Below are 15,177 nucleotides of genomic sequence, written 5' to 3'. Positions count from 1 at the left end.
TAACCTTTAGTCACAAACTATGCCTGTGGAACACTGATTGAACACAGCTGAACAAGAAATAAACCCAGGAAGTAATGCCCCTTAGTACGTCAGAGATCAGATGATACTCTAAATCACCAAAAGATCCTTTAAACAACAGGAAAAGCTTTCTTAAAGGAAGCACTAGATGTCAGTTACTAACACTAGCCTCACCAGTTGGATAGAAAAATGTTCTAACTTCACTTGCTCAAAAATCGTACAGCATTCACCTTCTGATTCAATACAATGTCCGTAAGTGGTCGATCAATGTCAAATCAACAAGGCTCCAACCTCACTTTCTTTGAGTTTAATAATATTTTAGATACAGCTTGTCTGCAATTAGATCAAAATTTGGATTACAATGATTCATATATAGGGTGTAATGTCGACAAACTAGAATAACTCGAAAAATATGATTCACACGAATAAAATGTGTAGAATCCAAAGTTGATTATTTTCGAGGGGGACATCTGGTGGATCTGCTGGTGCTAAAATTAGACCGCCACCCCAGCCTCCAGGTGGTGGGGTGGGAGGCAATTTTATAATTTCAAATGGGAACCCAGAGTTTTTTTTGCAGAATAAGATTCTACATATAAAACTACGTACATTTTGTCTTGTTTTGATTCTTGGTAATTTGATAAAATCCATGTTCTCATTTTTGCGTGGAAAATGGTTATGGATAAATAAAGAATACTTATTAACTTCGTAAATTTTGATTCGCTAAAACTAGAACGAAGATCAACTGCCAAGAATGTGATAGTTTTTATATCGATCAGACAGGAAGGAATTTCCAGATGCTTCTTAAAGAATATACGTATAATCAAAACAAGAGCGCTTTTGGTACACATTTAGACAGAGAAAGACATTTAGTAGGAAGCACAGACAATAATAGGAAATTGTTGCATAGGGTGGCAAAGGGACAGCTACTGAACCTACTCGAAGAAACGGAGATTTATCTGCGCATAAAACGACAACGGGAATTACTGATGAATGAACAGAATGAGTTCAATATAAATGCTGATTCTGATATATTCAGAGACCTAGTAGTGCGAGTAGATTAAGAGCACCCCAGAGTGCTGACGTGCGCCGGCAGCCGGTCACGAGGAGACTGGGCCCTCCTACGTTATGCTCCACCACAGGAAAACAATGATGCTACGACATGTCGTCATTGAGACCACACGCTGGATATAATATCGGCTATCGATTTTTTGACTTCTAACGTATTTTTGCTATTTTATTAATTGAACTACAATTACGTTTATGGTAACTGATCTGTCAGGCTGGAAGATTTTTTACATATTTCTTTTTATTATTACACTTTTTATACTAGCTTATGGAGGTTGTATGTTTTACCTAGTCAGACTAGTGGCAGTATTATATTAGTATTTTTACTTTTATGGTATTTTAAAGTACGAATCCAATTTCGCATCAGTTACGTTTTATTGTCAGACGCTCGTTTTGCTATGAGAAGTAGTTTTTTTTTTAAGTTAACTAATGACTGTGCATACCGCAATTTAATTATCGCATTGGCGACACTGATTTAACATGCGCTCTAACTAAAGTGTCCTCTGCTGGCATTAGTCTCTTGTATAAATACCAGACGCAATCTATTACCAGCACGTGCCATGTTCATGTACTCACATGTTTAACTTGACGATGATTTACATTAGAATATATAAATCGTGTGTTTGGCTGCTATACACGGCTATAATACAACGACATAGTAATGTAATATACTGCCATGTTAGACGCTACAATTAAGAGACCTCTAGCAGCAGATGGCTGCTAATATGTAAATACGGAGAATACAAATAACGTTTGTTTTATTTCAAAAGCCTTAAGAGTTTCCACATAAAAAATCTGAGCCGTTATTTTCCCGCGCATCTACGTACAAAAGAGACTGCACAAGAAACTCTGATACTGATGAAACCTGAATACTCTTAAATTTCACGGGCCCCAAGCGCATACAAAGAATGGCAGTGCGAATGGTTGCAGATTTCCTTGACTGATGAGAAAGTGTAACATGACTCTAACATGGGAGATATTCTAAAAAAGAAGCCGTACATTTGCTTAGTCTCCTCGTATCCTCCCTGTAGAGATTGTTAAATAGAATGAGTCCAAGTCACAGTTTTACAAGGAATTGCACCGTTCGTGAATGAGATAGTACGAAATCTTGACATGTGGTAGAATGAAGGCCATACTGTGGCACGAATTTTGCAAGGACTCCCAGGTGTAAATATAGACGTACATCTCAGTGCAAAATCGATGTCTCAAATTCAGACGCTAATTAAGACCCACAGATGATACATATTATGTTGTGTATTGGCCAGAACGCAGGCATAAATTGGGAGCTATGGACCCTCTTTAGTGGCCTAACACTCCAAGCTCTAAAAATACGGTCCTAAACGGCACACGCAACAAGGATGATTGCCTTTCCGTAAATGACGAGACCGAGTACCTAGTATTAGTCGTTGTTGTTTTGATGATTTTTGCGATAACAGCATCTAGAGTACACTATGTAATCAAAAGTATCCGCACATCCCTGTGCAGTGTAGAATCGACCACTAGATTTCTGAAGACGCGATCCCACCAGTACGAAAGTCGGCGGTGGTGGTGGGGATGGTATTGTCTGTGGAGAAGCAGAATTGGTTGGTTCTGAGCACTCTGTGACTTCGAAAAATGGAAATGTAATCGGTTACTACCTGAGTAACATATCAATAAGGGACATGTCAGCCCTGCCAAAGCTGCGAAAGTTGGTGATGTGATTGTGATGTGGAAGCACAAACAACGACAGCTAAACCAAGACCATGCAGTCCTAATGCACTGACAGACCAGAACCGTCGGGGATTGCGGATGATGGTTGTAAAAATCGCTAGAAATCAACAAAAAGAATCTTCTGTGAGTCCTAGAGTGCTGCCAGCAGTCCAGCTAGTACAATAACTTTGTTTAAAGAGTTCAAAAGAATGATTGATCGTCTCCTCATAATCCACAGTTCGGTAGTCAGTGCTAGGCGACGCCACTGAACTTCACTACTAGCACTACAGATAATAGTAGGTAGTTTCTTCAAGCATTCACCAAACAAAAACCATTCCGTCGGATTGCCAGGTTCATCTTCTCAATTGATTATTTCCAATCATCCACTGCCCAGTAATACTAGGTACTCGATCTCGTCATTTATGGAAAGACAAAGTAGATAGATTGATCCTTGTTGCGTGTGCCGTTTAAGACCGTATTTTTAGAGTTTGGTGTGTTAGGTCACTACAGAGGGCCCACAGCTGCCAATGTGTGCCTGCGTTCTGACCAATACACAACATAATATGTATCTTCTGTGGGTCTTAATTAGCGTCTGAATTTGAGATATCGATTTTGCACTGAGATGTACGTCTATAATTACACAGTATGGCCCTCATTCTACCACATGTCAAGATTTCGTACTATATCATTCACGAACGGTGCAATTCCTTGTAAAACTGTAACTTGGACTCATTCTATTTAACAATCTCTGCAGATTGTATACGAGGAGACTAAGCAAATGTACGGCATCTATGTACGGCATCTCCCATGTACGATTCATGTTACACTTTCTCACTCTGAAGTACAGTGTTGTTGTGGTATGGCTATTTTATAGTGTGATCCACTTACTACGCTTCAGAAAAGTTAAAATGCGAAATGATATGAAGGCAATTTACGGCACTATGTATTTCGTACAACAGAGGAACAGTTCGGAGACAATGATTCTTTATATCAGCAGGACAAAGTAGCCTGTCATAGAGTAAGATCTCTACGGCAATGCTCTGTGACCAACAACATTCCTGAAATGAACTAACCTGTCCAGAGTCCAGCACTGAACGCAATGAAACACCTTTGTGGTTGAGTTATACTGTCCAGAATCACTACCTCCCGTGGTTTTGGTTCTTCAAAGAGGATGGGCTGAAAGTTTTACACAGATATTCAGGCAAGAATGAAGGGTCCTCAGCAGACTTCAAGAAGTGAGAAATGTGAAGGGCGGACACACCCGGTATTAAGGTCAACCAAGACGTGTCCGTACATTTTTGATTTGATAGTTTTACAAGCATACTCCCAAATTTGATTAAATAACGTTTTGCCTATCTATTCGTAGCACAAGCTACAAAGACACGGACAAAGCCAACTTTTATGCTCTTGTTGACAGTGCGGTAGTACAAAGCCGACAGGCGAGTCGATGCATCCGTCTGTGGTCGTGTACCGTGACGCCACTGCGTTCCCGGCACTGGTGCGCATGGCCTGCTTATTGGTAAGTGGGTGATGTAATTACTAGCACGCTCCGGTCGGTTACGGATTTATGCACGTCTAGCTGCTCCCGCTGCCGATCGCTGCTTTCCTGTTGACTACTCCCATCGATCCAGACGCCCGTAAGCTCTGCCATCTGCAGAATTACAGAGTACGATATCATCATCGGACATTTGCCCACCACAGGGTCAGCCGGTGTGGCCGAGCGGTTCTAGGCGTTTCAGTCTGGAACCACACGACCGCTACAGTCGCAGGTTTGAATCCTGCCTCGGGCATGGATTTATGTGATGTCCTTCGGTTAGTTAAGTTTCGGTAGTTCTACGTTCAATGGAACTGATGACCTCAGATATTAAGTACCATAGTACTCAGACCCATCGAGCAATTTGAACCCACCACAGGTAGATAAAGCTCCCCCCCCCCCCCCTCTAGATTTTAATATGCATTTTTGCCTTTGACGATTTGCATGCATGTAGTCCTTATTTTTATGTAAAGCATATCCCTCGGAATCCAGCAAAGAACTTCGTAGATCCATCTGATGGTCATTAATTTTCATTACGTTCACGTCTTCACTCCTTTCTATTCCCTTATTCACTCGTCAAACATGGAGCACAAAGATAATGAAGTTCGACAATGATGGATGAAATCGCATGTGACGAGAGGTGGAAACGCGTTATGCACCCAGAAACATTGCCGAACATGATCGTTTTGGTAGTCGCGGTTTTGTTGTGTGGGGAAGCATAATGGTGCATGGGCGTAGTGACCTCCAAATATTTGAACACCGTACGCTCACTGCTGAACGCTATTCTGACAATGTACTCCTGCCCCATGTGCGTCTTCTCTGATTTCCTTTGTAAGTACGACGGCATCGTACAGCAAAATTAGAGGAGCTTTCGGAACGAGAGGATATTCGACGAATGTGCCGGTCTGCCCATTCACCGTATTAATAACATTGAACACGTGAGGAATGCGCTGGAAAAACATATCGCAACACGTTCACATCCACCAACAACCATACAGCATCTGAAAACCACGCTGTTGAAGGAATAGACCGCCATACAACAGAGACTCCTCACCATCCCTTTCGCCAGTTTGGAAGCTTGTTGCGTCATGTCCTACCTTTTGTAGTGTCCAGGAGACGTTGATGAATCTCGGTGGTTTAAGTGTAATTAATGTCTTTAAATAACAGTGTATGATCCAAATTTCATAGAGCTATGTTAGGCTACATGATAAGGAGACATCTTACGAAAGTTGCTTTCGTCCTTGAGTTTTGCAGATCATTGCACTAGGAAGACTACACCGATTAAATTTGTAGGTAATATGGTTGTTGGCATGATGCACACAGCTGCCACTTTTGGCAACTGATCTTGTGTGGTATATATGGGGATGTGTACTCGATGTTGCTTCAGCTCTTATGTCAAGTTAAAAAAAAAAAAGAAGTGTAATGCAAGTGGTGGATCTCCAATCTCTGGACAAACAAAGGTCAAACTTTTTCAATGAGTGATACACCATGAGGACACAGGGAAGCAGTCGAACACCCTCTGGATCGAGGTATGCAGGACAGCGTCAGGCGGGTTTGCATTACAATCAAACATAAGACAAAAAAATTCACAAATTGTCTATATATTGTTGCAATAGCATTTAAATCGTTAAAAAAAAGAAAAGAAAAATGTTAAACGCGATTGAGACAACATGTAGAAAATTTTGAAAAGTTTTACCGATACTTTTTCTATAATTTTATGTTTGATTGTGTCCTTATGATTGCTTTATCCTACCCTGGAAAAGTCAGGCAGACTTATTCAGGTTTTCCATTACATTGCTGCAGGATAACATCGCGAAGGTCTCGAAGATAAGGAAAGGTGACCGACCATAACACGTTACAAACGTAACGCCTGTATCCAAATTACCAAATCCACTGAAGAGCCAAAGACGCTAGTACACTTATCTAACAATGTGCAGGACGCCCGCTAATGAAGTGCCCAACACGACGTAACATGGACTCGGATAATGTCTGAAGCAGTGTTGGAGGGAATGGACACCATGAATCCTGCATGGCTGTCCACAAATCCGTAATAGTACGAGGGGATGGAGATCTTTTTCGAACAGCACGTTGCAAGGCATACCTGGCATCCCATATATGCTCAACAATCTTCGTGCCCGGCGAGTTTGGTGGCCAGCGGAAATGTTTAAATTCAGAACAGTGGGGGGCAACCACTCTATAGCAATTCTGGACGTGTCGGGTGTCGCATTGTCCTGCTGGAATTTCCCGTCGGAAAATGGATGCAGGTGATCAGACAGAATGCTTATGCATGTGTTATCTGTCAGACGTATCTGGACGTATCAGGGGTCCTATATCACTCCTACTACACACGCTCGATCCTATTACAGAGCCTCCACCAGCTGACATACTGAGCTTGTCCCATACACATACGCGTCCATTGGCTCGTTAAAATTTGAAACGAGACTCGTCTGAGCAGGCAAGATGTTTCCAGTCGTCAACAGCCCAATGTCGGTGTCGACGGGCCCAGGTGAAGCGTAAAGCTTTGCGTTGTGTTGTCATCAAAGCTACACGAATGTGCCTTCGGCTTCTAAAGACCATATCGATGATGTTTCGTTGATGTTTTGTTGATGACCCAGAAATGAAATCTGCATCAGTTCGCGGAAGGGTTGCACTTCCGTCAAGTTCAACGATTGTTTTGAGTCGTACTGGTACCGTTCTTGCAGGATCTTGTTCCAGCTACAGCGATGTCGGAGGTTTGACGTTTTACCGGATTCCTGATGTTAAGGGTTTTTTTTTGTCATCAGTCTACTGACTGGTTTGATGCGGCCCGTCACGAATTCCTTTCCTGTGCTAACCTCTTCATCTCAGAGTAGCACTTGCAACCTACGTTCTCAATTATTTGCTTGACGTATTCCAATTTCTGTCTTCCTCTACAGTGTTTGCGCTCTACAGCTCCCTCTAGTACCATGGAAGTCATTCCCTCATGTCTTAGCAGATGTCCTATCATCCTGTCCCTTCTCCTTATCAGTGTTTTCCACATATTCCTTTCTTCTCCGATTCTGCGTAGAACCTCCTCATTCGTTACCTTATCAGTCCACCTAACTTTCAACATTCGTCTATAGCACCACATCTCAAATGCTTCGATTTTCTTCTGTTCCGGTTATCCAACAGTCCATGTTTCACTGCCATACAATGCTGTACTCCAGACGTACATCCTCAGAAATTTCTTCCTCAAATTAAGGCCGGTATTTGATATTAGTAGACTTCTCTTGGCCAGAAATGCCTTTTTTGCCATAGCGAGTCTGCTTTTGATGTCCTCCTTGCTCCGTCCGTCATTGGTTATTTTACTGCCTAGGTAGCAGAATTCCTTAACTTCATTGACTTCGTGACCATCAATCCTGATGTTAAGTTTCTCGCTGTTCTCTTTTCTACTACTTCTCATTACCTTCGTCTTTCTCCGATTTACTCTCAAACCATACTGTGTAGTCATTAGACTGTTCATTCCTTTCAGCAGATCATTTAATTCTTCTTCACTTTCACTCAGGATAGCAATGTCATAAGCGAATCGTATTATTGATATCCTTTCACCTTGTATTTTAATTCCACTCCTGAACCTTTCTTTTATTTCCATCATTGCTTCCTCGATGTACAGATTGAAGAGTAGGGGTGAAAGGCTACAGCCTTGTCTTACTCCCTTCTTAATACGAGCACTTCGTTATTGATCGTCCACTCTTATTATTCCCTCTTCGTTGATGTACATATTGTATATGACTCGTCTCTCCCTATAGCGTACCCCTACTTTTTTCAGAATCTTGAAGAGCTTGCACCATTTTATATTGTCGAACGCTTTTTCCAGGTCGACAAATCCTAAGAATGTGTCTTGATTTTCCTTTAGCCTTGCTTCCATTATTAGCCGTAACGTCAGAATTGCCTCTCTCGTGCCTTTACTTTTCCTAAAGCCAAACTGATCGTCAGCTAGCTCATTCTCAATTTTCTTTTCCATTCTTCTGTATAATATTCTTGTAAATAGCTTCGATGCATGAGCTGATAAGCTGATTGTGCGATAATTCTCGCAATTGTCAGCTCTTGCCGTCTTCGGAATTGTGTGGATGATGCTTTTCCGAATGTCAGATGGTATGTCGTCAGACTCATATATTCTACACACCAACGTAAATAGTCGTTTTGTTGCCACTTCCCCTAATGATTTTAGAAATTCTGATGGAATGTTATCTATCCCTTCTGCCTTATTTGACCGTAGGTCCTCCAAAGCTCTTTTAAATTCCGATTCTAATACTGGATCCACTATCTCTTCTAAATCGACTCCTGTTTCTTCTTCTATCACATCAGACAAATCTTCACCCTCATAGAAGCTTTCAATGTATTCTTTCAACCTATCCGCTCTCTCCTCTGCATTTAACAGTGGAATTCCCGTTGCACTCTTAATGTTACCACCGTTGCTTTTAATGCCACCAAAGGTTGTTTTGACTTTACTGTATGCTGATTCTGTCCTTCAGACAATCATATCTTTTTCGATGTCTTCACATTTTTCCTGCAGCCATTTCGTCATAGCTTCCCTGCACTTCCTGTTTATTTCATTCCTCAGCGACTTGTATTTCTCTATTCCTGATTTTCCCGGAACATGTTTGTACTTCCTCCTTTCGTCAATCAACTGAAGTATTTCTTCTGTTACCCATGGTTTCTTCGCAGCTACCTTCTTTGTACCTATGTTTGTCTTCCCAAGTTCTGTGATGTCCCTTTTTAGAGATGTCCATTCCTCTTCAACTGTGCTGCCTACTGCGCTATTCCTTATTGCTGAATCTATAGCGTTAGAGAACTTCAAACGTATCTCGTCATTCCTTAGAACTTCCGTATCCCACTTCTTAGCGTATTGATTCTTCCTGACTAATGTCTTGAAGTTCAGCCTACTCTTCATCACTACTATATTGTGATCTGAGTCTATATCTGCTCCTGGGTACGCCTTACAATCCAGTATCTGATGTTAAGGGTACACACGTAAAATGGTCGTACGGGACAGTCCCCATTTCAACGCTACCTCGGACCTACTGTGTCCCATTGCTCGTGCGCCGACTATAATACGATGTTCAAACTCTTGATAACCTGCCACTGTAGCCAGGAGTAACTGATCTAACAACTGCACCCGACACTTTTTGTCTTATATAGGCGTTGCTGACAGCTGCGCCGTATTCTGCCTGATTACACATCTCTGTATTTGAATGCTTTTCCGTATATCTGTTTCTCACGCGCCTCAGTGTCTGCGAACCAGATGGACGATGGTCGTGTTGTGTAGGCACCGGCAACCCTTACCATAACTTAAACTGCCGAGCAAATGTGGAAATTATGAATGGTATCTTTCAATATTGGTTCTCCTGGAAACCCCGATATATGCCTGCGTACAATATAGGCAGATTTCGATCTCACCTGAAAAGGTGACGTGGTGCCATTCGAAAGCCGGGTGCCCCATTGTCGGTCCGCCTACCGCCTCTCTCTGCTACCGTATCAAGGGATACCGTGACAATGGTGGCCGTGCTGACAGTCCATAGTGGTACAAATGTCACACTGTCTGTGTGGATACTTACCTTCTTGCGATCGACCCCATATCCTTACAAAAGTGTTATCATGTGGTTGCACGGTCCTGCAAAATATGTTTCACCTATCGGCCACTCTCCTTGCGTGGCAGCTGGGTATGACTGTACTAGAGCAAACGATTCCATATTGGCCTGACAGCCGTGGGGTTCCACCAACGCGAGCAGCAGCGTCACGGAACCACAAAACCACAGTATAGGTAGGCCACGATCCTTCCGCTGCCGAATTCCCACTCATTATGCTGGACGTTTCTCCTTCTTACACGAGGCACAACATGATCTCCTCAAACGACATTCAAAGGTTGTGTCTGAATGTGAACAGTGCATGAATAACCTTGGTTTGTATACAGAACGTAAATGTGAGGGGCGCTCAAAACGTAGTGCAGCACTTCCTTTTTCTCAAAGCATGCTTGTTTGTGCAGGATTCCAATACATCACATTATTCCCCACACTTTCGGCTACAAAACCCTGTTTTTCAACATCGTCTCCGTTCAATGCGACGGCCGTATTTCACCTCGCTGGAAGAGCCTGTATGGCCGCATGGTTACAGTTTAGTGGTGTCCACTCAGCCTTGTGCTCCCATGGAGATGGAGAAGTTCGGTTGCATTTTTGTGTTGATGAACACGCTTGAAGTAGTTTCTTCAACTTCTTGAGGGTATCGCAGTACACCTCAGACTTCATTGTAGCGTCATAAGAGAGAGAGAGAATCAAATATAATAATGCTTCAGAATCCCAGAAGACCGTCGACGTGACTTTACCGGCTGAGCGTGCGGCTTTGAACATTTTCTTCGGAGGAGAGGTAATGTAGCACCAGTCCGTGGGTTGCCGTTTTGATTCCAGTTAGAAGCGAGGAACCCATGTTCCATCACCTGTGACGATGTTCGACAAAAAGTACTCACGATCAGCCTTGTACAACACAAGCAATTTTGCACAGATGGTCCATCGTTGCTCTTTATGGTCTTGCATTAGGCGGTGTGGGATCCATATTTGAGTACCCCAACTGGTGGACGAGAGTGTCAGAACTACCAACAGAGACGTCCAGGGCAGCGAGACGTTTGATTGTGATCCGTCGATTACTCTGAATGAGAGTGTCTGCACTTCCCAGAATCGCAGGACTCACAGCTGTGTGGAGCCGACCAGCACACGGAAGATCGGACACGTCCGCGCGACGTTATTGCGATGATAACCGACGCATCCTTCAATGCCTCACCCTGCTTTTGTCCGCTGCTAGATCTCCGCAGATATTCTGCGAGAGCCTACGAATATTGGCGGTGCTAAACTCAATGACAGCTACTTGGAACGTACCTCAGTTACAAACGCCATTTTGAAGGGTACCTATAGCCCCGCCACATACTTGAACACCATGAAACTAAAGGGACCGACGCGGAAATATTCCACGATGTCCCACAACAAATTCCGAATCTCTTTCAACAGAGATCGGCAGAATAAAATTATGTTGCATTTCTCATTCAACACCCCTCCTGCTGATGTGATGAAACGCTAATAATTACCAAATCTAAGCAAATACAACATATCACGCCAATTTGTGTCAGGATGCATGTTCTTTTCACGGTGCTAAAATGTTAGATGTCATCAGTAGGTACTAGAGGAGAATACTTAAAGTAGTAGATAGCCTGTATGTGATGAGATACTCAACGCACATCTGTAGCCTGGTGCAGGCTGTATACTGGTATTGTACAAGAATTTCGAAGGGTCAAAAACACAACACATTACTATCTCTAATACGTGTATTAAACACATCGGCATTCAAAATAACTTACAGTCGTCTCGGATTAGACCAATACAGGTTCCGTAAGGTACTGAAGGGAATCTTATACCATTCTTCGAGTAAACTAGGGACAGTTTCAGGTAAATGTTAGTTATGGATAACATCAGGCACACTTCGGTTCAAAGCAGAGCACAAAATCTCAATATCGATATCTAGTAGCTGCGACGGTTAATATTCGTGTTTACAAAACCAGTCCTGGACGGTGGTAGCCGTGCATTACAGCATCACCATTGGAGGGAAAAGCATGCAATGGACCTGGTCAGCCAAGACATCACGTAATCTTCAGCAATAGAGTGACTTTGCAGAGTAACTCTGAGGCTGACAGACTATCACGAAATGGCTTTCCAATTCATAAGAGAACGTTCGCCGATTTCCACTTTTGGGACGTAAACTTAATCACAACTTGAAAAAGTGTGGAACAAGTCTTCAACCAAATTACTTCCTTCCATTGCTGCATACTACTGGTTTAATGGCTTTGACACCACATTTTCCTGTTACGGTCATTCGCATCGCTGGTAAGTAAGCCCTGAAATTCCCTGATGGAGCTCGCTTCGTTTGTTTTGATGCTGAGTTTTTCGCTAGTGACTCATTCCATTCCTCATTGGCTTTTGCAGCTATCGTTGTCTTACGTTTCATCACAATCCTCTTAAATGACCGTCTGTCATGAACACTTTACATACACTTCCGTCCGCCTGGTTACGTAACGTATGATATTTTTCCGCTTCCCCTGTATGCGGTATTAATCTTCGATAGGGTGCCTCTTGATATACCTTATAATTCGGGTCCCTTGGTTATGGAAGCAGCGACCATCACAATACCAACAATTGGCCACGTTATAATTCACTTAGCTCCGACACTAAGCACTGAACTCTATACTGACCACGATTGACGCTTGCTACGTCCTGTGGTCAAATACAACAGCACAACCCGCAGCCTTGGCTGCCATCCGCTTTTATGTTGTAGCATGCATTTCTCTCGGTGTTTCCGTATTTTCGTCCAACTCCTGCAGGTCCCATCGTTTTCGTCGGGGAGGATTAAAAACCAATAGTAGTGTTCCACAGTACTGTGATCAAATTTCAACGGTTGAACGTCACCCGTTATCAACGCTTGTATGTACATTTCTCTGCTGTTATCTCTTAAATGTCTGGCAGAGGGTCTATAGGACCACCTGTAGAATATTTCTCAACCGTTGCTCGCTCGAACAGCAGTCGTAAAAGATGGCAGATTAATTTTTAGTGTGAGCTCTGATTTCTCTAACTTTGTTAGGATGTTCATTTCTTTCTGTGTAGGTGGGAGTCAACAAAATGTCCTTGTATTCGGAGGAGAATATTGCTCACTGAAACTCTGTATCTAGCTCCAACGGAGAAAGGCTTAGTTTTAACGACAGCCACCGCAGCTGCCATAACATATCAGCGACACGCTGTTGACAGTACCACAAAACGAGATGCTTGTCTTCAAACTTTTCCGACGTTCTCCGTCATTCATACCTGTTAAGGCAGCATAGGCAGTCTCCGCCTTTAGTAAATCTGTTGCATGTTCTTTCAACAAAAACGCAGCCTTCTTCCGCATTTCGTATATTTTCTACTTCATGGTTCTAATTTTTGTAGTTTGTAACAGTTATCCCTTGGTATTTAGCTGAATAGATATCCTACACATCTGTGCAATTTATCGTGTAACTCAACTTTAACAGGATTTTCCTAACAATCATGTTCACGACCTCAGCCTTTGTAATCATTATGATTATAACTACTTTTCGCGTTTTGCATATACCTTGTCTAAATCAATCTGTAAGTTGAATTGATCTTCTAATGACTGTACTACGCAGTAAAAGACAGCCTAATTTGCAAACACTGTAAGAGAACTCCTGAGATTATGTGATAAATTGTTTTATGGATTCAGAACAACAGAGCTCCTACAACATATCGTCAGGGAACCCTCGTTGTCACTTCGGTTTCACAAGATAACCTTCTGTCAGTTGCTATGTACCGTGAGTTTTATGACAGGAAATGAAGGATACAGTGGCAGAGCTGACACTGAACTCAATAGACACCTAATTTGAATGGAACACGGTTGTGAGGAACGGTGTCAAATGCCTTCTGTAAATTTATAAATAAGACATCAATTTTAAAAATCCTGATCTTGTTCTTGTAGTTGTCTTAAGTCAAGAGGATAGTTTGATGCAGCTCTCCATGATACTCTATGCTATGCGACCTTCGTTATCTCCGAATATCAACTGCAACCTACATTCTTCTGAATCTGCTTAGTGTATTCATCTCTTGTTCTTCCTCTACGACTTTTACCCTCCACGATTCCCTCCAATACTAAATTGGTGATCCCTTGATGCCTCGAACGTTTCCTTCCAATCGATCCCTTCTTTTAGTCAGATTGTGCCACAATTTCCTCTTCTCCGCAATTCTACTCACTACCTCCCCATCAGTTTCGTGATCAACCTATATAATCTTCAGCATTCTTCTGTAGCACCACATTTCGAAAGCTTCTATTCTCTTCTTCTCTAAACTATGTATCGAGCATGTTTCTCTTCCATATATGGCTATGTTCCAAACAATTATTATCAGAACGTTCTTCCTGACAAATCTATACTCGATGTTAACAAATTTCTCTTCCTCAGAAACGTTTTCCATGCCATAGCCAGTCTACATTTTATATCCTCTCTTCTTCGACCAGGATCAGTTATTTGGCTCATCTACTAATACTACTTTAAGTGTCTCATTTCCTAATCTAATTCCTTCAGCATCACCTGATATATTTAGTCTTCATTCCGTTATCCTCGTTTTGATTTTGTTGATGTTGATATACTGTACATACCGTTCAACTGCTCTTCCAGGTCGTTTGCTGTCTCTGACAGAATTAAAATGTCATCGGCAAACCTCTAAGTTTTTATTTTTTCTCCATGGATTTTAATTCCTACTCCAATTTTTCCCCTTACTGCTTGCTCTCTGTCGTGATAGCCAACAACCCTGTCGCACTATCTTCTCTGCTTAGCCATTTTACACTTCGGTAATTTTCACAGCTGTCAACACCTGCTTTCTTTGGGACTGGAATTATTATATTCTTCTTGAAGTCTGAGGGTATTTCGTCCGTCTCATACGTCTTGCTAGAGTGTTGTCAGGATGGCTCTCCCAAGGCTAACAGTAGTTCTCATGGAATATTGTCTACTCCCGGGGTCTTGTTTCCACTTACATCTTTCAGTGCACTGTAAAATTCTTCACGCAAGTCATATCTCCCATTTCATCTTCACCTACGTCCCCTTCCATTTCCATAATATTGCCCTCAAGTACATCGCCCTTGTATAGACTCTCAATATACTCCTGCCACCTTTATGCTTTCTCTTCTTTGTTTGGATCTGGTTTTCCGTCTGAGATCTTGATATTCATACAAATGACTCTCTTCTCTCGAAAGATCTCTTTAATTTTCCTGTAGGCGGTATTTATCTTACCCTTAGTGATATATGCCTTTACATCCATACATTTATCATGTAG

Source organism: Schistocerca gregaria, chromosome 2, assembly GCF_023897955.1.
Source record: "Schistocerca gregaria isolate iqSchGreg1 chromosome 2, iqSchGreg1.2, whole genome shotgun sequence".
Lineage (NCBI taxonomy): Eukaryota > Metazoa > Arthropoda > Insecta > Orthoptera > Acrididae > Schistocerca > Schistocerca gregaria.
Note: the sequence above shows the minus strand (reverse complement) of the source record.